This window comes from Mesocricetus auratus, unplaced genomic scaffold (genome assembly GCF_017639785.1).
Source record: "Mesocricetus auratus isolate SY011 unplaced genomic scaffold, BCM_Maur_2.0 Super-Scaffold_100013, whole genome shotgun sequence".
Classification (NCBI taxonomy): domain Eukaryota; kingdom Metazoa; phylum Chordata; class Mammalia; order Rodentia; family Cricetidae; genus Mesocricetus; species Mesocricetus auratus.
The window spans coordinates 39,395,673-39,402,196 of record NW_024429196.1 but is presented as its reverse complement, the minus strand read 5'-3'; the positions used below and the strand labels follow the sequence as shown (position 1 = coordinate 39,402,196).

Here is a 6,524-nt window from a genome sequence, read left to right as displayed (position 1 = left end):
GGATGAGTTAATGACCCCCACGTGATCTGAGGAGGACCATGTTCATTCTCAGGCGTAAAGTGTCATGGTCTATGGGGCAGTGACCCTCCAGATCAGGGGCTTGCGGCAGTTGAAGGTCTGTAGAAATGCATGCTCAGGTCCCACTACTGAATCGGAACCTGAATTTTTATAAGGTTGCAGGTTAGTTTTTAAAAATGCATTTAATGGGCGCTGGTGCCAGTTCTCCTGATCTCTGTGGTCTCTTACATGTTACCCACAACTCCTTTTTCTTTCTCTCTCTTCTCCAGCCAAGCAAGATGCCCAAGGGAAAGAAGGCCAAGGGGAAGAAGGTGGCCCCAGCCCCTGCTGTTGTGAGGAAACTGGAGGCCAAAAAGGTGGGGAATCCTTTGTTTGAGAAAAGGCCTAAGAACTTTGGTATTGGGCAGGACATCCAGCCCACAAGTGATCTCACATGCTTCGTCAAATGGCCCGGTTCCATTTGGCTGCAAAGGCAAAGGGCCATCCTCTATAAGCTCAAAGAACTTCCTTGCTAGTGTCGTGTCCCTCCCCCCACCCCCGGGCTTAGCGGGATGGTGAGGGTTAGACTCAGACCCTCCCCCGTTTAGTTACTGGAATACACACTGAGTCGGGGAGTCTGTCCTAGCAGGATCTCAATTTATTCCAACAGGCAGGAACTTATGTAGGACTGAGGTAGGGGACAGGAATCATAGGATAGGGTAAGGTGATGTGAGGAGTAAGGGCCAATAATATTCCACCAAGCAGGCAGGTAGCTAGGCAGGGGGCAGTCCTACATCAGGTCTGGCTGAGTGACCCCCCACGTGGAGGTCAGAGACAGGTAGCCAAACTCAAGTCAGGCTCAGGAGCTTACACTGGGCTTCTCATCTAAGCCTTTCTTAGGCCCAACATCTCCCCCTCTTGTTTTTGTAAGAACGGCGGAAATCATGGCCTCTGTCTTAGGTGGTCCCCCATTGGGAACTTTACCCATCACGGAGTACCATGTATCCAGCTCATTGAAAGACCACTCCATGACCTGTCATAAGCCATCCCAGCCTGTCTGAGAAGTTGCCCAACACTTCCTGCCATTAACCAGTTCACCTAGGCCCTGGACCAGCAAACAACTACTGAGCTGCTTAAGCTTGCCCACAAATACAGGCCAGAGCCAAAGCAGGAGAAGCAGCAAAGGTGGTTGGCCAGCGCTGAGAAGAAGGTTGCTGGCAAAGGGGATGTCCCAACTCAGAGACCACCTGTCCTTCGAGCAGGAGTCAATGCAGTCACCATATTGGCGGAGAACAAGAAGGTTCAGCTGGTAGTAATTGCCCATGATGTAGACCCCACTGAGCTGGTCATCTTCCTGCCTGCCCTGTGTCAGAAGACTGGGACAGCTGGTCCACAGGAAGACATGTAACACCGTTGCCTTCACACAGGTTAACTTGGAAGACAAGGAGCCGGGTGGTGGTGGAGCATGCCTTTAATCCCAGCACTCGGGAGGCAGAGGCATGGGGATCTCTGTGAGTTCGAAGATGGGCTAGACCGACAGTCTCTAAAACAATACAGAGAAACCCTGTCTTGTAAAACCAAACTAAACCAAACCAAACCAAAACAAACCAAACCAAAACAAAACAAAACAAAAACAACAACAAAAAAAACTTGGAAGACAAGGATGCTCTGGTTAAGCTGATGGAAGCTATTAGGACCAATTATAATGACAGATATGAGACCCACCACCACTGGGAAGGCAATGTCCTGGGTCCCAATCTGTGGATTGAATTGCCAAACTGGGAAAGGCAAAGGGCAAAGAACTCACTACTAAACTGGGTTAAATGATCACTCACTGCTAAGTTTTCTGTACATAAATACAAACTTATCTTCCATCTTAAAAAAAAGAAAAAAAGAAAAAGTGAAGGAAATCCAAACACAATTCCACCACCAACAAATCCAAAACAAACAATAATGAGCAATTAATGCTCATTAATATCTCTCAATATTAATGGTCTTAACTTGCCCATAAAAAGACACAGGACAACAGAATGGATTCGAAGACAGACTCCAACCTTCTGCTGCATACAAGAAACATACCTCAGCTTCAAAGACAGACATTACCTCAGAGTTAAGGGTTGGGAAAAGAGTTTCCAATTAAATCGACCCAAGAAACAAGTGGGGGTAGTAATCTTAATATCTAACAATTTATACTTTAAACTAAAATTAATCAAAAGAGATGAAGGAGTTTATTTCATCCTCATCACAGGAGAAATCCACCAAGATGAAGTCTCAATTCTGAACATCTATGCTCCAAATACAAAGGCATCCATGTTCGTAAAAGAAACATTACTAAAACTCAAATCACACATAAAACCTCACACAGTTATAATGGGAGACATCAACACCCCACTCGCACCACTAGACAGGATGACCAAACAGAAACTTAACAAAGAAACAAAGGAACTAATAGAAATTATGACCCAATTGAGTTTAACAGGCACATATAGAACATTTCATCTAAAAACAAAAGAATATACCTTCTTCTCAGTGGAACCTTCTCAAAAATCAACCACATCTTGGCAACATAGCAAACTTCAACAGGCACACAACAATTGGAATAACTCCATGTATATTAGCTGCCAAGAAATGCCAGAAAATAATCAAATTGAGGGCTGAAATGTATAAAGTTAAAATAGGAAAACAATACAAAGAATAAATGTAATGAAGAGTTTTTTCTTTGAGAAAATCAACAGGATAGACAAACCTTTATCCAAACTTACCAGACGGCAGTGTGAACATGCAAATTAACAAAATCAGAAATGAAAAGGGGGACATAACAACGGACACTGAAGAAATCCAGAGAATCATCAGGTCATACTTTGAAAACCTGTAAAGGAAATGGACAATTTTCTGGCTAGGTAACACTTACCAAAATTAAATCAAGAACAGACAAGCAATATAAATAGACCTATAACCACTAATGAAATAGAAGCAGTCATCAAAAGTTTCACAACCAAAAAAATCCCAGAGCTAGATGGCCTCAGTGTAGAATTCTACCAGAAATTCAAAGAACAGCTAATGCCAATTCTCCTCAAAGGACTCTCCACAATAGAAGCAGAAGGGTCATTGCCAAACTTGTTTTATGAGGTGTCAATAACCTTGATACCCAAGCCACACAAAGACACAACTAAGAAAGAGAACTAGAGACCCATATCCCTCATGAACATTAATGCAAAAACACTCAATAAAATATTGGCAAATCAAATCCAAGAACACATCAGAAAAATCATCCAACATAATCAAGTAGGCTTCATCCTAGGGATGCAGGGATGGTTCAACATACGAAAATCCATCAATGTAACCCATCATAGAAACAAGCTGAGAAACAAAAATCATGTGATCATTTCACCAGATGCTGAAAAAGTCTTTGACAAAATCCAACACCCCTTCATGATAAAGGTCTTGGAGAGAGCAGGGATAATAGGAACATACTTAAACATAATAAAAGAAATATACAGCAAACCAATGGCCAACACAAACTAAATGGACAGAAACTCAAGGCTATTCTTCTCAAAATCCGGAACAAGACAAAGCTGTCTCCCCCTCTCCATACCTCTTCAATATTGTACTTGATGTTCTAGGTAGAACAATAAGACAACAAAAGGAGATCAAGGGGATAGAAATTGGAAAAGAAGTCAAACTTCCACTACTAAGAAATGATATGATAGTTTACATAAGTGACTTGAAAAAAATCTACCAGAGAACTCCTACAGCTGATAAACATCTTCAGCAAAGACAGGATACAAGATCAACACAAAAAAATCAGTAGCCTTATTATATACAGACTATAAAACGGCTGAGAAGGAAATCAGAGAAACATCACCGTTTACAATAGCCCCAGACAACATTAAATATCTGGGGATAACACTAACCAAACAAATGAAAGACCTGTATAGCAAGAACTTTGAGTCTCTAAAGAAAGAAATTAAAGAAGATAACAGAAAATGGAAAGATCTCCTCCCATGCTCTTGGGTAGGTAGGATCAATGAAGTAAAAATGGCAATCTTGCCAAAAGCAAGCTACAGATTCAGTGAAATCCCCATCAAAATCCCAGCACAATTCTTCACAGACCTTGAAAGAACAATTCTCAACTTTGTATGAAAAAGCAGAAGACCCAGGTTCCCCAAAACATTCTGTACAAGAAAAGAACATCCAGAGGCTTCACCATCAGTGACTTCAAGCTCTATTATAGAGCTATAGTCCTGAAAACAGCTGGATATTGGCACAAAAATAGACAGGTAGAACAATGGAATCGAATTTAAAACCCTGATATAAACTCACACACCTATGAACACCTGATTTTTGACAAAGAAGCTAAAATTATACAACAGAAAAAAGAAAGCATCTTCAACAAATGGTGCTGGCAAAACTGGATGCTGGCATATAGAAGACATCTCCAAATCTCCAAATCTATCTCCATGCACAAAACTTAAGTTCAAATGGATCAAAGACCTCAACATAAATCCAGCCAAACTGAATATCTTAGAAGAGAAAGTGGGAGGTAACCTTGAACCAATTGGTACAGGAGACTGCTTCCTGAACATAACAGAGTAGCACAGACACTGAGATCAATAATTAATAAAAGGGACCTCCTAAACTGAGAAGGTTTTGAAAGGCAAAGGACACAGTCAACAAGACAAAAAGGCAGCCCACAGAATGGGAAAAAATATTTACTAACCCCACATCTGATAGAGGGCTGGTTTTCAAAATATACAATGAACTCAAGAAGCTAGTCACCAAAACACCAAATAATCCAATTAAAAAGTGGGCTGCAGAACTAAATAGAGGATTCTCAATAGAGGAATCTCAAATACCTTAAAGACACATAAGAAAGTGCTGAACATCCTTAGCCATCAGCGAAATGCAAATCAAAACAACTCTGAGATACCATCTTACTTCTATCAGAATGGCTAAAATCAAAAACACCAATGACAGTTTATGCTGGAGAGGATGTGGAGAAAGGGGAACACTCCTTCACTGCTGGTGGGAGTGCTGACTTATACAGCTGATGTACCAAATGATGCTGTAACGATAAACGGCACACTTACTGAAAGTAAAACTAAGTATTTATTGTAGAAATTACTCACAAGATACCAAACAAGTAACCCAGATCAGCCCAGTAGTTTTCTGCCGCCAAACTGGAAGCCGAAAGCCGGAAAAAGAGACCAAGACTTCCGTAGTTCAATCTTTTATACCTTCACCCGAAACGCCCCCTAGCCATGCCCAAAAGTGGGCCTGGCTCATGAAGTAGTTCACTGCCTACGTACGTATATGTCTTTACGTCCATCCGTATACGTCTTTAGTCATGCCTAAAGTGGGTGTGGTTAGAGGTGTGGTAAAGCGCTCTTTTATTACCTCATCTGTATGTGCCTCTAGTAAGTCATATGGTTAATGGCAGCATTGTTTTCCTCCTACATACAGCCACTTTGGAAATCAGTATGGAGACTTCTTAGGAAAATGGGAATTAGTCCACCACAACACCTAGCAATTCCACTCTTAGGCATATACCCAAAAGATACACATTCATACAACAAGGATGTCTGTTCCTCTATGTTCATAGCAGCATTATTTGTAATAGCCAGAACTGGGAAGCAACCTAGATGCCTCTCAACTGAAGAATGGATGGAGAAAATGTGGTACATCTACATAATGCAGTACTATTTAGTGGAAAAAAGCAAGGGAATCTTGAAATTCTCAGGCAAATGGATGGAACTAGAAGAAACCATCCTGAGTGAGTTAACCCATTTTCAAAACGACAAACGTGGTATGTACTCACTCAAATATGGATTTGACTACCAGCCTACAATCCACACAGCCAGAGAAGCTAGAATACAAGGAGGACCCTTAGAGAGACAGACATACATGTTCCCTGGAGAAGGGGAAAGGAACTAATTGGGAGCTTTGGGGTAAGGGAGAGGAAGTTACAAGAAAGAGAAGGGGAGAAGAGGAGTGGAGTGGAGGACAGGAGAGAGCAGGAAGAAAAAGGAGAGCAAAAAAACAGATACCATAATAGAGGGAGCCATTATAGGATTAAAGAGAAATCTGGCACTAGGGAAATGTCCAGAGATCTACAAGGTTGACCCCAACTAATAATCTAAGCAATAGTGGAGAGGCTACCTTAAATGCTGTTCTCTGATAATGAGATTGATGATTACCTTATATGTCATACTAGAGCCTTCACCCAGTAGCGGATGGAAGCAGAAGCAGATACCCACAGCTAAACACTGAGCTGAACTCTGGAATCCACTTGTAAAAAGGGAAGAGCGATGAGCAAAGGGGTCAACACCAGGCTTGAGAAACCCATAGAAACAGTTGACCTGAACAAGGGGTTGCTCATGGATCCCAGACTGATAGCTGGGAAGCCAGCATAGGACTGTTCAGACCGCCTGAGAGAGAATGTCAGTTTGGGGTTCTGGTTAATCTATGGGGCCTCTGGTAGTGGATCAGTATTTATCCCTAGCATATGAATGGACTTTGGGAGCCCA

At 41.8% G+C, this 6,524-nt stretch overlaps 1 pseudogene; it reads left to right on the top strand.

The window, feature by feature from the left end:
• Positions 1–290: 290 nt before the first annotated feature.
• LOC101832539 lies at positions 291–1,820 on the top strand (annotated as a pseudogene).
• The last annotated feature ends 4,704 nt before the right edge of the window (positions 1,821–6,524 follow it).